General features: G+C 41.0%; 1 protein-coding gene across 5 annotated transcripts in view; it reads left to right on the forward strand.

The window, feature by feature from the left end:
- Positions 1 to 19,013, forward strand: part of SFMBT1 (Scm like with four mbt domains 1) — a 116,165-nt gene that overhangs the window by 20,123 nt on the left and 77,029 nt on the right. The window lies entirely within an intron of this gene.

Here is a 19,013-nt window from a genome sequence, read left to right on the forward strand (position 1 = left end):
TTATTTTTCTATAGCTGTTGCAAAACTACAACTCCCATCATGGGCATGATAATAATTTGATAAATATTGTCAATCTAAATTAGTTACATTATTGAATTATTTCTCTCTAGCCATATTCCTTAGCCCAGTATTTCCCAACCAGTGCACCTCCAGCTGTTGAAAAACTACAACTCCCAGCATGTTCTGGAATGTTTACAGTTTTTGTATCACACAATTAGAATATTTAAAAAAAATATTAACAATTTAAATTAGTGTCATTGTTGCATTATTTCTCTATAGCCATATTCGATAGCCCAGTTTTTCCCAACCAGTGTGTCTCCAGTTGTTGCAAAACTACAACTCCCAGCATGCCTGAACAGCCGTTGGCTGTCCGGTCATGCTGGGAGTTGTAGTTTTGCAGCAGCGGGAGGCACACTGGTTGGGAAACACTGGTTAATACGCTGCAGATTTCAAGCCAGGAAGTCCACAAGTAAATCGGCAGCATGTAATCCGGTTTCTCAGCATAAAATCTGCACTAAATGCTGTGGATTTGTTGCCTTGAATTTGTTGCTGGATTTTATTCTGCAGGTGTTATGTTGCGTCCAATGATTAAAGAAAGAATAGGGTAAATATTAAAACTTGTGGATTTTAACAAGGGAATTTCATTAATCTGCATGTAAATGCACCTTTTTTTTTGGGGGGGGGGGTTGTTCCCATTGTGGGGAATTTATTACGCATTTAAAGAAAAAAAATTGGCACATTGATGCTTTTAACCCTTTTTGTGAGACTTTTTGTCCTAAAGTGATTGTTGTCAAAGTTACTCAAACGATGTTGCCCTTTGACTTTGCAGTGGTTGTGAAATTTATCATGTTCGACTTTTCTTCAAATTTTGGCGCAAGGGGCTCCAAATGTTACTAACCAATATCAAAATTATTTTCTCTTACAAAACTTGCTTATGACAACTTCTCAGAAGCAAGAATCCCACACAGGTGCATGTGCGCCAAACTTATCACACCGCGCGTGACTTTTGATAAATTAGGCCCAGGTATACATAACATTTTAAAAACATGTGTAGCTAAGCACACAGTGGTGAATCTTCCCCATGGAGTTTTGGAAAGAACTCAAAACACACCCTAGTTTCACACACGTTTTTGTGCCCATATTAACATCTGCGTTTTGGTCCATGCCCGATTTTAGCTTTCATGGGTACTCCGGTGAAAAAAAAATTTTTTTCCCTAAATCAACTGGTGCCAGAACATTAAACAGATTTGTAAATTATTTCTATTTGAAAATCTTAATCCTTCCAGTACTTATCAGCTGCTAAATGCTCCAGAGGAAGTTCTTTTCTTTTTTTATATTTCTTTTCTGTCTGACCACAGTGCTCTCTGCTGACACCTCTGTATGTCTCAGGAAATGTCAAGAGCGGGAGAAAATCCCCATAGAAATTTAATTTTCGAAAAAGCCTCTGGAAGAAAAGAAGAAAACAATCTGGTTGCTATGGGCAACTGTTTAGCTTTTCTTCTGTACAGGTTTTCCTAAATCTTCCCAATAGGTTTTTTTTTTGTTTTTTTTCCTTTTAGCATTCTGTACAGGTGTTGAGTGTTGACCTTGCCATTTCTAAGACATTCCTATGGATAAAAATGTCAGAAAAAAACACCATGAAGGAGATTTATCATTTTTTTTTTTTTCAAACAAATGGCTTTTATTTGACAATTTTTTTAAACTTACTTTTGCTTACATGCGACCTATATATGAAATAGTCGCACGACCTTCATACATAAATCACATGTAAGCAAAACCTGGGAAACCCGCTTACAAATGCATTTTTTAAAGCAGATAAGTTTTCCCTTATGCTAATAGCTAAAGTTCTTTATCTAGTCTTTATTACCTGTAGTGTTGCTAGAGAGTGATTTGGGGGGGGGGGGGGGGGGGGGGCGTACCAGATCGGGTGATACCCTGACTGGCCTGCCTGGCACTAAATACCTGCACTCCAACTATCCTGCAACAACCCATCCACCCTCCTCAGAAATGAAAAAAATATTAAAAACATACTATGGCGCACCATGAAGATCCGTACTTTTTTTGTTTAATTTTGAGCCCGCATTTTGTGATGTTGGTGGGCGGAGTCTTGCGTCGCTGCGCTGAGGCCGGAGTTTACGTCAGGAAGGAAGACAGCGCCGCACCAATAGGCACATACCCAATTGTGAAGCCAAAAATAAAAAATAAAAATAACGTCTCGGTACGTTACCACCCCAAAATGTTCATGAAGCTGTATTACTATGGATGATTCTTTTTTTTAAATTTTTTTTTTTTAAGGAAAAATTTTAGTTCCACATATGGGTTATTTACAGTTGTTTGCTTATGTATTCCTTTTTTTTGTATTTTTTTTCTTACAATTTTTTTGCGACTTATTTATCAACTGGTTTGCAGCCTGTTGATAAATTTCTTTCACGTAAGCAATTAAAATTTTTTTTTTTTTTTGCTTTGTTAGTGGCTTTGTCTGTTCCATGTCTGAGCGGGAGTAAATTTAGTAGGTTTTTTCATGTGATGCGACTTTTTTGCGACTTTCGCACTTGATAAATCTCTGACCACTGCAAGTCAAAAATCACTTTTTGCTTTGGTAAGCAAGATTCTTAATTAGGCACTGCACAATCAAAAAGTCACACAAAAAAATTGAGTAGACTTTTGGTGACAATTTTAAGCAAAAAAAAAAAAAACCTTCTAAATGCTTTGATAAATGTCCTCCCATAATCTGTAAAAATTCTTACACAATTATTTTGTCTTATTCTATTTTAACACAACATTAATTTTAAAATTTAGTGGGTACGTCAGCATGTACGTGTCCTAAAATTAACAAGGTGTGCAGTGTGTATTTTCAACCTTAAAATTATGAGTTATTAGTTACATAATAATTTTTTTTCTATAATTAACATTAATGTAGTAGCTTTGTTTCATGATGCAGAACAAGAACAGTTGTTAAAGTGGGTGTTAGGCTAGGTTCAGACTACGGAATCTCCGGGCAGAAAATTTCCGCCCAGAGATTCCGAGTGCGGCCAGCGCTGACTGAATCAGTCGTTCGCTAGGACCGTGTGGACACTGCAGTCTCCAATAGACTGCAATGTGTTCCGCGAGTATTTCCGCCTGAAGAAAGAGCAACGCCTTTCTTCAGGCGGAAATTTCCAAGCGGATTTTCCGTTCACAAATTCCGCTTCACAAATTCCGAAGTGTGAATTTGTGAACGGAAACCCATTCACTACACTATACATTTTACCAAGCGGAATTTCTGCCTGCAATTTCAAAGCGGAATAGCAGGCGGAAATTCCGTAGTCTGAACCTAGCCTAAAATGTCCTTTTCTGCGGACGTATGCACTTTCTGTGAGCCAGGTTGGACCTGGAATAGATATGTGACTTTTAAATGGAGATTAAAATGTTTTTCTTCATAAATAGCGACTATCACATTTGATAAATACATGACCTGCAAAGTAAAAAAAAAATAAAATAAAAAAAAAACTCACTCATTTCAGAAATGTGCTTTGGAATAAGCAAAAATCAAAGTCGCAGCATGTATTGAAAAGTCGCATATGCGCAACTTTTTTACGCAAAAAAAAATTACTACAGAGCTTGATAAATCTCCTTCCATATGGCTAGGTTTCCATGTTTTTTTTTTTTTTTTTTTTTTTTCCCCCCCCCCTCAAAACGCCAATAATACGCCACAAGTGCAGCACTACTTTTTTTTTTCCTGTGAAGAGGAAAAGTTGACCTGCTGGCCATAGCAACCAATCAGATTGCTTCTTTCATTTTTAAAAGGGGCTCTCAAATATGAAAGAAGTACAGTGATCCCTCAACTTACAATGGCCTCAACATTCAATAGTTTCAACATACAATGGTCTTTTCTGGACCATCGTAAGTTGAAACCAGACTCCACATACAATGTACAGACAGTCCAGATCTGTGAAACGTGTCAACGGCTGAAAGAACCGACCAATCAAAATGGGCATTCATTGTAAAACACCTGTATTACTGAAGTGTATGCACTGACTGGTGTCTGGTATTACATGTTCTGTACACTTTACCTGTATCAGGGTTAGCTGCTCTTTTGGACACCAGGTGAGGGCGACTCCATTACTTTTTTGGGACATTGCGTGTACTGTACAGGACCCTGAAGACGCTCCTGTCCTCTACATAGACCAGTGTTTCCCAAGCAGGGTGCCCCCAGCTTTTGCAATACTACAACTCCCAGCATGCCCGGACAGCCAAAGGCTGTCCGGGCATGCTGGGAGTTGTAGTTTTGCAAAAGCTGGAGGCTCCCTGCTTGGGAAACACTGACATAGACAGTGATTACAGCTCCCAGCAGATCTTTCCTACTTTTATATGTAAGGACTTGCTTTATCTATATTAGTTATCTACTTATTTTTCTTTAGTTCTCACTTTTCCCTATTTTTGGATGACATTTTGGAGCCTTTAGAACCAATTACCAGGTTTCCATAGTTCTGGTCTCAACATACAATGGTTTCAACTTACAATGGTCGTCCTGGAACCGATTAATATTGTAACTTGAGGGACCACTGTAATATGATGGATGGCTATGGATAACTGGTCAAAACCTCTTTCTGTGAAAGCTGTGATTGGTTGCTATGGGCAACAAAGAGTTTTCCTTACCCGCAGTGGGACTATGAGTGTATAAAATATGTGTGTATTTAAAAAAAATAAAAAATAAAATGCAGCATATGCTATGTACTTTTATCCTTTTTATGCAAGGAAAGTGCCCATGAAGTCTATAGAAAGTGAGTAAAATACAGATGCTTCCTTATTTGCTCTCTATTTGATCTGTTTTATATTAGTATTTCATCTATTTTGCGTCTATTTGCCAAAGTGTAATTCTGGTTTCACCCAGCAGTATTTGGCTCAGTGTATTTTTGAGGCCAGATGTTACTTTAAAGTCTGTAGTGCAATATAAAATGTGCTACATACAATGGCCGCACATTACTATCGCAGTTGCGCCAAAAAATCTAATATGACTTTCACCACATCTAATAGTTGGTCTAAACTTAAAGCACAATTAGAGTTTTAATAAATCTGGGCTAAAATATTTTAGTTTGTGGCATTTTTAAGTCAGTAGTATTTATTTAAAATATTTACAGTTGACTTCTATATGGGACTTGAAAAACGTTTGTCTCTATGAATATTTATATTTGTGGTCTTTTTTCTTTGTTTTGTTTTATTTTTTTTTGTTTTGGCATTTAAGGGGTTTTCCAGGTAGTGAGGGTTTTCTGACATAGAAGCATACTTACCCAGCCTGTTTTCCTTAGCATCCTGTTTCAGCCACGGTCCTCTTCTTTATTGTTACTGTAACATTCTGTACGGACGGGAAATGCCCGCTCAGCCACTCACTATGCACTCTACATCTTAAAGGGGTACTCTGGTGTAAAAAATGTTTTTGTTTAAATCAACTGGTGCCAGAAATTACTTCTATTAAAAAATCTTAATCCTTCTAGTACTTATCAGCTGCTGTAGACTATAGAGGAAGTTGAGTTATTCTTTTCTGTCTGACCACAGTGCTCTCTGCTGAAACCTCTGTCCATGTCAGGAACTGTCCAGAGCAGGAGAGGTTTGCTATGGGTATTTGCTCCTGCTCTGGACAGTTCCTGACATGGACAGAGGTGTCAGCAGAGAGCACTGTGGTCAGACAGAAAAGAACAACTCAACTTCCTCTGTAGTATACAGGATTTTTAAGATTATATAAGTCATTTACAAATCTGTTTTTTTTAACTTTCAGGCACAAAAAAATTGTATTCCACCAGAGTACCCCTTTAAGAACTTTATGAGGCCCGCAGCTGGGTCCAGCGGTGAGAGAGTGAGCCCCAGCAACATTTTAAAAAACCCTCCCTGCCCAGAAAAAACCCTTATATTTCAAAAAAGGTAAAAACACTGTGTATAGGAGCCCTAAGGGTATTTTTACAAGGTGGCTTCAGGTTTAGGCTGTTTTCATCAAAACATATCTGTTCGGTTGGGTTCACACCACGTTTTGTTAAATACGGTTCCCGAATACGGCTGGGAGGAGGGGGCGGGGCTTAATAGCGGCGCCCGCACTCAGCCGTATTCGGGATGTCTATTTAATGTATGTTTAATGTATGTCTATGAGCCGACCGGAGTGAACCGCAGCCTCCGGTCGGCTTTGTTTTCGGCCGCATACGGCCGAAAACGAAGCCGACCGGAGGTTGCGGTTCACTCCGGTCGGCTCATAGACATACATTAAATACGGTTCCCGAATACGGCTGAGTGCGGGCGCTGCGATTAAGCCCCCCCCCCCCCTCCCAGCTGTATTCGGGAACCGTAGTTAACAAAACGTGGTGTGAACCCAGCCTTAAACTGGAACAAAGACACAGTGTGGACCTATCCTTATTTTATCACAATAATGTGTGTCCCATTGATTTCAGCAAAAATATACTTGGCATAAAAAGAAGTAACATTTCAATTCTTCATGCGCATTCAACTTACAAAACATAGGATCTATTCACACGGCAGAATTTCCGCTTGCTGAATTCCGACTTAAATTAAAGCCCATAGACTTCTATGGGATTCCACACTCCCTTTCACACTTCTGAATTTCTGCTTGAGGAATTCCACAAGTGTGAAGAAGTCTATGGGCTTTAATTTGAGGCGGAATTCTGCAAACGGAAATTCTGCCGTGTGAATAGTCCCTTATTGAGTAGCCGTAAACTGGTCAGCATCATTGAGTTGGGCTAATCTGTATCCAAATTCACATAATATAAAAATTCTGCAGAAGTACTAGGTTCTTCGAAGGATCTTTACTACAGAATTTGCAGCAGGTTTTTTTGTTTGTTTTAGATTAAAAAAATCTGTCATATAAGGCCACTCTAAGGCCATGTTCACATGGCAGAAGAAAAAAAAGCCATGGGGGAGATTTTTAAAAAACCTGTCCAGAGGAAACGTTGCTGAGTTGCCCATAGCAACCAATCAGATTGCTTCTTTTTCAGAGGCCTTTTCAAAAATGAAAGAAGCAATCTGATTGGTTGCTATGGGCAATTCAGCAACTTTTCCTCTGGACAGATTTTGATAAATCTCACCTCATGTCAGTCAGTTTAGCATTGTCTTTTTCTTTGCCACATTTCTTCAATAGAAAGCATTGAGTCACATGAAAAGAATCATGATAAAAACACTGGAAAAACAAAACACCAAGTCTAAAACCCCAATATTAAAAAAAAAACAACTGCATGTTGTAAGGACAAAATGAGAGGGTAGTTTTTTTGTGGCTTTTTTTCAGGTCAAAAATATGCAAAAAAGACAAAATGGGGGAAAAAAAAACACTAACAGCATCTTGGGAAGACAAAATTATTATTATTATTTTTTTTTTTTTGGGGGGGGGGGGGAAAGAAAACGCACAAAAACGAGTGGAAACCTAATGTATTACATGCATGTAAATAGCCCTGCAGATTAGCTTTACCTTCATATTTCAGTCTCCAAAAAAAAATGTCAATTTATAAAAATACGCATGTATTTAAAAAATGCACCATGGACTACTTTCATCCCTTTTGTGGATGGAAAATACTAGAGATGAGCGAACTTACAGTAAATTTGATTCGTCACGAACTTCTCGGCTCGGCAGTTGATGACTTATTCTGCATAAATTAGTTCAGCTTTCAGGTGCTCCGGTGGGCTGGAAAAGGTGGATACAGTCCTAGGAAAGAGTCTCCTAGGACTGTATCCACCTTTTCCAGCCCACGGGAGCACCTGAAAGCTGAACCAATTTATGCAGGATAAATCAACTGCCGAGCCGAGAAGTTTGTGACGAATCGAATTTACTGTAAGTTCGCTCATCTCTTAGAAAATACCACTGAAGTTTTTTTTTAAATTAGATTTTTATTGCATTCGTGTTTCATCAGTTTTTTCCTTTATTTAGCGTCCATTTTTTTAAGTGTAGTTATTAGTGTAGAATTTGAATTTTGTTTCAAGTTGTCCATCAATATTTACTCTACAAGATACTTTTGTATAGTATTTTAGAAATTTGAATAACCTTAGAACTATGATACATATGTGTTTTTAAAATCGTATATGTATGCATATATACCCATACGCTCATGTAAAGCAGGCCTAAGGCTCAATTCACACACCTGCATTTCTGTGGCCTTTCATGCTGTATTTTTCCCCCCAGAGTCCAGGTGTTACTTTTAAGTAAAATACCAGATTTCCTGTGTATGCAGATTTTGTGTGTGTTTTTACATAGTCTTTAACAGTCACTGGTACGAAACGTTGCATAATAAAAAAAAATAAATAAAAAATAAAAAAAAACACTAAAAATGCTTGAAACACTGCAGGAGGCTTAACATGGGATTAGGTAACAATGTTACACCTAGAACCAAACTGTGGACCTCAAGATGTTGCAAAACTACAACTCTCAACATGCCCAGACAGCCGTTGGCTGTCTGGGCATGCTGGGAGTTGTAGTTTTGGAACAGTTTGGAGACCACAGGCCTGGAGCATGCTACAGTTTTTAGTGTTTGAATGACCTGTAATGCCTATTTTGTTTATATGACAAAATAAAACCTATACTCTGAGAAAATATAGTTTGAAGGGAAAGTGGAAGTTTTCAGCTCTCATTTCTCAAAAGCCATTTGGAAAGTAAAAACAGTGACTTGTCTGGTTGCTGTCACTTCACTCTTGTACTATATACAGGGTGGGCCATTTATATGAATACACCTTTATAAAATGGGAATGGTTGGTGATATTAACTTCCTGTTTGTGGCACATTAGTATATGTGAGGGGGGGGGGGGGAAACTTTTCAAGATGGGTGGTGACCATGGCGGCCATTTTGAAGTCGGCCATTTTGAATCCAACTTTAGTTTTTTCAATAGTAAGAGTGTCATGTGACACATCAAACTTATTGGGAATTTCACAAAAAAACAATGATGTGCTTGGTTTTAATATAACTTTATTCTTTCATGAGTTATTTACAAGTTTCTGACCACTTATAAAATGTGTTCAATGTGCTGCCCATTGTGTTGGATTGTCAATGCAACCCTCTTCTCCCACTCTTCACACACTGATAGTAACACCACAGGAGAAATGCTGGCACAGGCTTCCAGTATCCGTATACACTGCTATATACTACTATATACACCGCAGGAGAAATGCTAGCACAGGCTTCCAGTATCCGTATACACTGCTATATACTACTATATACACTGCAGGAGAAATGCTAGCACAGGCTTCCAGTATCCGTATACACTGCTATATACTACTATATACACTGCAGGAGAAATGCTAGCACAGGCTTCCAGTATCCGTATACACTGCTATATACTACTATATACACTGCAGGAGAAATGCTAGCACAGGCTTCCAGTATCCGTATACACTGCTATATACTACTATATACACTGCAGGAGAAATGCTAGCACAGGCTTCCAGTATCCGTATACACTGCTATATACTACTATATACACTGCAGGAGAAATGCTAGCACAGGCTTCCAGTATCCGTATACACTGCTATATACTTCTATATACACTGCAGGAGAAATGCTAGCACAGGCTTCCAGTATCTGTATACACTGCTATATACTACTATATACACTGCAGGAGAAATGCTAGCACAGGCTTCCAGTATCTGTATACACTGCTATATACTACTATATACACTGCAGGAGAAATGCTAGCACAGGCTTCCAGTATCCGTATACACTGCTATATACTACTATATACACCGCAGGAGAAATGCTAGCACAGGCTTCCAGTATCCGTATACACTGCTATATACTACTATATACACTGCAGGAGAAATGCTGGCACAGGCTTCCAGTATCCGTATACACTGCTATATACTACTATATACACCGCAGGAGAAATGCTAGCACAGGCTTCCAGTATCCGTATACACTGCTATATACTACTATATACACTGCAGGAGAAATGCTAGCACAGGCTTCCAGTATCTGTATACACTGCTATATACTACTATATACACTGCAGGAGAAATGCTAGCACAGGCTTCCAGTATCTGTATACACTGCTATATACTACTATATACACTGCAGGAGAAATGCTAGCACAGGCTTCCAGTATCCGTATACACTGCTATATACTACTATATACACCGCAGGAGAAATGCTGGCACAGGCTTCCAGTATCCGTATACACTGCTATATACTACTATATACTGTCACGATTCGGCTGGCAGGAGGTGGATCCTCTGTGCCAGAGAGGGATTGGCGTGGACCGTGCTACTGGACCGGTTCTAAGCTGCTACTGGTTTTCACCAGAGCCCGCCGCAAAGCGGGATGGTCTTGCTGCGGCGGTAGTGACCAGGTCGTATCCACCAGCAACGGCTCGACCTCTCTGACTGCTGAAGATAGGCGCGGTACAAGGGAGTAGACAAGAGCAAGGTCGGACGTAACAGAAGGTCGGGGCAGGCAGCAAGGATCGTAGTCAGGGGCAACGGCAGGAGGTCTGGAACACAGGCTAGGAACACACAAGGAAACGCTTTCACTGGCACAATGGCAACAAGATCCGGCAAGGGAGTGCAGGGGAAGTGAGGTATACATAGGGAGTGCACAGGTGAACACACTAATTAGAACCACTGCGCCAATCAGTGGCGCAGTGGCCCTTTAAATCGCAGAGACCCGGCGCGCGCGCGCCCTAGGGAGCGGGGCCGCGCGCGCCGGGACAGGACCGACGGAGAGCGAGTCAGGTACGGGAGCCGGGGTGCGCGTCGCGAGCGGGCGCCACCCGCATCGCGAATCGCATCCCGGCTGGAGGCGGTATCGCAGCGCACCCGGTCAGTGGATCTGACCGGGGCGCTGCAGTAGCGAGGATGTGGCGAGCGCTCCGGGGAGGAGCGGGGACCCGGAGCGCTCGGCGTAACATATACACTGCAGGAGAAATGCTAGCACAGGCTTCCAGTATGCGTATACACTGCTATATACTACTATATACACCGCAGGAGAAATGCTAGCACAGGCTTCCAGTATCCGTATACACTGCTATATACTACTATATACACTGCAGGAGAAATGCTGGCACAGGCTTCCAGTATCCGTATACACTGCTATATACTACTATATACACCGCAGGAGAAATGCTAGCACAGGCTTCCAGTATCCGTATACACTGCTATATACTACTATATACACTGCAGGAGAAATGCTAGCACAGGCTTCCAGTATCCGTATACACTGCTATATACTACTATATACACTGCAGGAGAAATGCTAGCACAGGCTTCCAGTATCCGTATACACTGCTATATACTACTATATACACTGCAGGAGAAATGCTAGCACAGGCTTCCAGTATCCGTATACACTGCTATATACTACTATATACACCGCAGGAGAAATGCTAGCACAGGCTTCCAGTATCCGTATACATGCTATATACTACTATATACACTGCAGGAGAAATGCTAGCACAGGCTTCCAGTATCCGTATACACTGCTATATACTACTATATACACTGCAGGAGAAATGCTAGCACAGGCTTCCAGTATCCGTATACACTGCTATATACTACTATATACACTGCAGGAGAAATGCTAGCACAGGCTTCCAGTATCCGTATACACTGCTATATACTACTATATACACTGCAGGAGAAATGCTAGCACAGGCTTCCAGTATCTGTATACACTGCTATATACTACTATATACACTGCAGGAGAAATGCTAGCACAGGCTTCCAGTATCCGTAGTTTCAGGTGCTGCACATCTCGTATCTTCACAGCATAGACATTGCCTTCAGATGACCCAAAGATAAAAGTCTAATGGGCTCAGATCGGTAGACCTTGGGGGCCATTCAACTGATATGCGAAATTGCTACATGATGATGTGTTTCCCTCTTAATGCACTGAAGCTGGCACGTTCCCTGAGTTTTTCCAGCAAGATGGTGACCACCACATTATGGATGTCAGGTCTGAGCATTCCTAGATGAACAGTTTCCTGGAAAGTGGATTGGTCATCGTGGGCCAGTTGAATGGCCCCCAAGGCCTCCCGATCTGACCCCCTTAGACTTTATCTTTGGGGTCATCTGAAGGCATGTTCCATTGAAAAAACTAAAGTTGGATTCAAAATGGCAGACTTCAAAATGGCCGCCATGGTCACCACCCATCTTGAAAATCCCCCCCCCCCCCCCTCACATATACTAATGTGCCACAAACAGGAAGTTAATATCACCAACCATTCCCATTTTATTAAGGTGTATCCATATAAATGGCCCAGCCTGTGTGTGTGTGTGTGTATGTATATGTGTGTGTGTATGTATGTATGTATATATATATATATATATATATATATATATATATATATATATACACACACACACATTTTTTTTACTGATCACCCCATTATACATGGTATTTTGGTATACTTTGTCATGTAAAAAAAACAAAGTGCAATTAAAATAACATAACAGAAAATGTCACCAGCCTTAGAGTGAGAGTGTTAGTAATAATAATATTTAATAGTAATACTTGCTTTTAGTATTCCAGCTATTATGATATTATACAAACACTATTTGTGATCCTCCCTTCCCCTCCTTAGGCAGACAAATTAGAAAGAGTTGAAGATCATAAATATTTATTCTTTACTCTTTCCTTTTTGAATACAGGTGAACCACTTTTCCATTTTGACCTGAGTTCTTCTTCTTGTGGTTTTGCACATGCTGCGGTATGTTACCTGAGCACCATATGGGCTTTTCAAGTGACTTTTACACATCTTCACATTCCTGCTCTGGTCCCGGAACTTGCAGCAATGTTTGTGAAACCATAGTAGGCTCTAAGGGGGAGATTTATCAAAACCTGTGCAGGGGAAAAGTTGCCCAAAGCAACCAATCAGATCGCTTCTTTCATTTTTCAGAGGCCTTGATAAAAATGAGAGGTGATCTGGTTGCTATGGACAACTGGGAAACTTTTCCCCTGGAAAGGTTTTGATAAATCTTCCCCTAAGTTTGGCAGAACTGCATACAGTGGGGCAAAAAAGTATTTAGTCAGCCACCAATTGAGCAAGTTCTCCCACTTCGTTTGACCTCTGTCATTGCCAACAAAGCGTATATAACAAAGTATTGAGATGAACTTTTGTTATTGACCAAATACTTATTTTCCTCCATAATTTGCAAATAAATTCAGACAATGGGATTTTTGGATTTTTTTTCTCATTCTGTCTCTCATAGTTGAGGTAACCTATGATAAATATTACAGGCCTCTCACAGCTTTTTAAGTGGGAGAACTTGCACAATCGGTTGCTGACTAAATACTTTTTTGCCCACTGTATTTAGTGTTTACATTCAGTTATGTAGGTGAGGTTTTGTTAAAGGGGTACTCTGATAGAGGATAACATGTCTATTCGCGGGGTCTGTCTTCAGGGGGCCACCTCTGCTGCGACAGACCAGTCATCCGGTGCACAAAGAGGACTCCGCTCTGTGCCGGATGACTGGCAAACACAGCTGCCCTGCCCCCTCCATATGTCTATGGGAGGAGGCGTGACGGCTGTGTACTAGTACATACACATGAATGGGGGGGCATGGCTTGAGCCAGGCTTCCGTGACTGTAGTGCCACAGCGCCGGCCCGGAAGTTGTGGGGGGGTCCCCGTGTCGGACTATAAATATAGGAGATAACATGTCTAGGAGCGAAGTACCCCTTTAAGGGTATATTCACATGCGGCAAGGCTTGTTGCAGAAATCTCTGTGACTATCATTCATCTTAATGGGCTTGCAGAAATCCATGCAGAGACTACAACATTCACATGTATCGAATGGACTGACAATCACAGGAATTTCTGTAACAAATCTGCTGCATGTGAACACAAGCCTAATAAGACAGTATTTTTATGTCCTATTTATCGCCATAAGTGGTGGCCTGACCTCTGGTCTGATGACCTGAACTGACAGCTGTCATTTCGGGTCATCAGACCTGCGGTCAGGCCAGGACTTAAGGTAATAATACGGACGTAAAAATACAGTCTACTAGGCTAGTGCTAGGCTGAATTATAATACTACAATTAGGTCAGGTTGGTGTTTTTTATCCTTTGTTTGTTGCTGAAGATGAAACAAGCACATGCTGTGAAGGAGAGACATGGCTGCTGTCCGACAGCTTCGGAAGATGTATCGTCACTTTTGTTTTCACTCACTTCTTTTGGCTGTATTTTCAATCTTAAGAAAAAATTGACATTTTCCAGCCTTTTTTTTTTTGGGCCAAGTATTTTGGCCATAAACTAAACATAATTTAAAAAATATATATTTTCAGATTGAAATAGTTTGTAGCTGATTTGCAATTCAAAAGGTAGACCTGTAGCAAAATCTAAACAGGTCCCCACGTGTACCGGAGTGTTTTATAGATCTGCAGTAATAGGCCTCCCATTCAAGGTCATGGTGCTCGGCTGTACTTTGTATGCCTCTGACTTCATCCATCTTCTGCTGTATATATGAAGTCATTCTCCTAATACATTACGTCTAATAAAAATTTTACCTGAAAAAGTCACAACTCTAATATGCAGGTCCAGGTTTTTTGCCAATCTTAAGCTTTTTTCAAAATACAGCACGCTCTATTTTTTTTTCCAAAAATGGATTGGAAAAAATGGACACAAATGGATGGCATTACAGGTAGAGATGAGTGAACTTACAGTAAATTCGATTCGTCATGAACTTCTCGGCTCGGCGGTTGACGACTTATCCTGCGTAAATTAGTTCAGCCTCAGGTGCTCCGATGGGCTGGAAAAGGTGGATACATTCCTAGGAAAGAGTCTCCTAGGACTGTATCCACCTTTTCCAGCCCACCGGAGCACCTGAAAGCTGAACTAATTTATGCAGGAAAAGTCATCAACTGCCGAGCCGAGAAGTTCGTGACGAATCGAATTTACTGTAAGTTCGCTCATCTCTAATTACAGGCTCATCCATCTGCCATAGAGTTCAATGTTAAATTTCATATACATTGAACCCTCAACTTACAATGGCCTCAACATACAGTAGTTTCAACATACAATGGTCTTTTCTGGACCATCGTAAGTTGAAACCAGACTCAACATACAATGCTACGGACAGTCCAGATCTGTGAAACATGTCAATGGCTGAAGAACCAACCAATCAGAATGGGCATTCAGTTGTAAAACCCCTGTATTACTGAAGTGTATACACTGACTGGTGCCTGGTAGCGCCGCCTACAGTACAGGGAGGTATTACATGTTCTGTACTCTTTACCTGTACCAGGGTTAGCTGCTCCTTTGGACACCAGGTGAGGGCGGCTCCGTTACTTTTTTAGGACACTGTGTGTTCTGTACAGGACTCTGAAGAAGCTCCTGTCCTCTACATAGACCAGTGTTTCCCAAGCAGGTGCCCCCAGCTGTTGCAAAACTACAACTCCCAGCATGCCCGACAGCCAAAGGCTGTCTGGGCATTCTGGGAGTTGTAGTTTTGCAACAGCTGTAGGCTCCCTGCTTGGGAAACGCTGAAATAGACAGTGATTACAGCTCCAGCAGATCTTTATTACTTTTATATATAAGGATTTGCTTTATCTATATTAGTTATCTACTTTATTTTTCTTTAATCCTCACTTTTTTTCTATTTTTGGATGACATTTTGGTGCCTTTAGAACCAATTACCAGGTTTCCATAGAGTTCTGGTCTCGACATACAATGGTTTCAACATACAATGGTCATCCTGGAACCAATTAATATTGTTACTTGAGGGGCCACTGTATCCCTTTATAATCCCGATTTTTGATGGAGAAAAAAATACTGCATGCAACATCTTTTCTCTGCTAAAAATAACGGAAGAGGAACCAAACAAGAGAATCCGTTTTTAACATTCTTTTATAAAAATCAAGACGAGCATGAAGCACAAAAAATAAGCTGGTGTTTTTAACCCCTTTCCACCCTATCACATACATGTACATCATGGGTCGTGTGGGAGAAGTATGGTGTGGACTCTAGGCTTGAGCCTGCTCTATACATGGTGGGTGCCAGCCATTTACAAGGGTTTTTATTTTAAATAGCCTAAAATGCTAAATGGGGGGGGGGGGGGGGGGAAAAAAAAAAAAAAAACAAGCTCGAATGTCTTTCTTGACAAACAGATGACACGTAACTGCCGCAGCCAATCAGTGGCTTAGAAAATCTGTCATCAGTGTCACCTACACAAACTTGTCAGTACAGACAGGTAGTGCAGGTGACACTGATGACAACGATACTTACCTGGTCCCGTTCCATGCTCTTGTTCTCCTGCAATCTTCCACCATATCTTCCGTTCTGGGGCTGACTTGGAGCATGGGCGGAGCTTAGTGACGTCACCGTTGCTGTTTGCTACCAGTAGGAACCAGCAGAGAACAGAAACGGTGATATCACAAAACTCCGCCCATGCTCCATGTCGGACTGGAATGAAAGATACGGTGGAAGATTGTGGACAAACCACAGCATGGAACAGGACCAGGTAAGTATGGTTGTCATCAGTAACATCTGCACTACCTTTCTGTAAGTTAGGCTAGGTTCAGACTATGGAATATCCGGGCAGAAAATATCCGCCCGGAGATTCCCAGTGCGGCCAGCGCTGACTGAATCAGTCGGCACTGGGACCGTGCGGACACTGCAGTCTCCAATAGACTGCAATGTGTCCGCACAGATATCCGCCTGAAGAAAGAGCAACGCCTTTTTTCAGGCGGAAATTTCCAAGTGGATTTTCAGTTCACAAATTCCGCTTCACAAATTCCGAAGTGTGAATTTGTGAACGGAAAACCATTCACTACACTATACATTTTAGCAAGCGGAATTTCTGCCTGCAATTTCAAAGAGGAATTGCAGGCGGAAATTCCGTAGTGTGAACCTAGCCTTAATGCAGGTGACGCACATAACAACAGATTTCCTTTAAGCTGTCATGATACATACTCTTGGCATCATGGCTCCTATCATTGACCAGAATTGCTTATCTCTGTTTACTTTAAATACTAGAAACAATTGAGCAAAAAGGGATCAAAAAGACCCACCTAATGCAAAATGGTATCGATAAAAACTAAATGCGATCAAACTACATACATGCAAAAAGGTATCAATAAAAACTACATACGATTAAAACTACCATGGCGCAAAAAAAAAAAAGCCCTTACACAACTTTAGGCAAAAAAATAAGTTATAGGGTCAGAACATGGGGACGCAAAACTTTTTTTATTTTTTTTAATGCTTTTGTTTTTTTGTTTTTTTTTAAGTATTTAAAGTATATACATTTGGTATTGTCATTTTACTGTCCAATTGAAAAACAAGTAAAGGCGACCTCTCTGTGTGAAAAATATAGGAGCCTTTCACTCCTATGCAGTCCATATACAGTCATGGCCGTAAATGTTGGCACCGCTGAAGTTTTTCAAGAAAATGAAGTATTTCTCACAGAAAAGGATTGCAGTAACATATGTTTTGCTATACACACATTTATTCCCTTTGTGTATTGGAACTAAACAAAAAAAAAGGGAGGAAAAAAGCTAATTGGACATAATGTCACACCAAACTCCAAAAATGGTCTGGACAAAATTATTGGCACCCTTAACGTAATATTTGGTTGCACACCCTTTGGAAAAAATAACTGAAATCAGTCGCTTCCTATAACCATCAATAAGCTTCTTACACCTCTCAGCCGGAATGTTGGACCACTCTTCCTTTGCAAACTGCTCCAGGTCTCTCTTATTGGAGGGGCGCCTTTTCCCAACAGCAATTTTAAGATCTCTCCACAGGTGTTCAATGGGATTTAGATCTGGACTCATTGCTGCCACTTCAGAACTCTCCAGCGCTTTGTTGCCGTCCATTTCTGGGTGCTTTTTGACGTATGTTTGGAGTCATTGTCCTGCTGCAAGACCCAAGATCTTGGACGCAAACCCAGCTTTCTGACACTGGACTGTACAGTGCAACCCAAAATCCATTGGTAATCCTCAGATTTCAAGATGCCTTGCACCGATTCAAGGCACCCAGTGCCAGAGGCAGCAAAACATCCCCAAAACATCATTGAACCTCCACCATATTTCACTGTAGGTACTGTGTTCTTTTCTTTGTAGGCCTCATTCTGTTTTTGGTAAGCAGTAGAATTATGTGCTTTACCAAAAAGCTCTATCTTGGTCTCATCTGTCCACAAGACATATTTTCCCAAAAGGATTTTGGCTTACTCAAGTTAATTTTGGCAAAATGTAGTCTTGGTTTTTTATGTCTCAGTGTCAGCAGTGGGGTCCTCCTGGGTCTCCTGCCATAGTGTTTCATTTAAATGTCAACAGATAGTTTGCGCTGACACTGATGCTCCCTGAGCCTGCAGGACAGCTTGAAAATCTTTGGAACTTGTTTGGGGCTGCTTTTCCACCATCGGACTATCCTGCGTTGACACCTTTCATCAATTTTTCTCTTCCGTCCACTCCAAGGGAGATTAGCTACAGTGCCATGGATTGCAAACTTCTTGATAATATTGCGCGCTGTGGACAAAGGCAAATCTAGATCTCTGGAGATGGAATTGTAACCTTGAATTGTTTATATATTTCCACAATGTTGGTTCTCAAGTCCTCAGACAGTTCTCTTCTCTTTTTGTTGTCAATGCTTAGTGTGGCTCACACAGACACACTATGCAAAGACGAAGCGTATTGCCCACACCCGTTACTTGCCCCAGGTGAGTTTAAAGGAGCATCACATGCTTGAAACAATTTATTCATAATATTGTTAAGGGTGCCAATAATTTTGTTCAGACCATTTTTGGATTTTGATGTGACATTATGTCCAATTAGCTTTTTTTCCTCCTTTTTTTGTTTAGTTCCAATACACACAAAGGGAATAAACATGTGTATAGCAAAACATGTGTCAGGATTCGGCAGGCTGGAGGTGGATCCTCTGTGTCAGAGAGGGATTGGCGTGGACCGTGTCGGTGGACCGGTTCTAAGTTGCTACTGGTTTTCACCAGAGCCCGCCCAGCGGGATGGTCTTGCAGCGGCGGTAGCAACCAGGTCGTATCCACCGGCAACGGCTCAACCTCTCTGACTGCTGAGATAGGCGCGGTACAAGGGATGAGACAAGAGCA

This window comes from Hyla sarda, chromosome 6, assembly GCF_029499605.1.
Source record: "Hyla sarda isolate aHylSar1 chromosome 6, aHylSar1.hap1, whole genome shotgun sequence".
Taxonomy (NCBI): Eukaryota; Metazoa; Chordata; class Amphibia; order Anura; family Hylidae; genus Hyla; species Hyla sarda.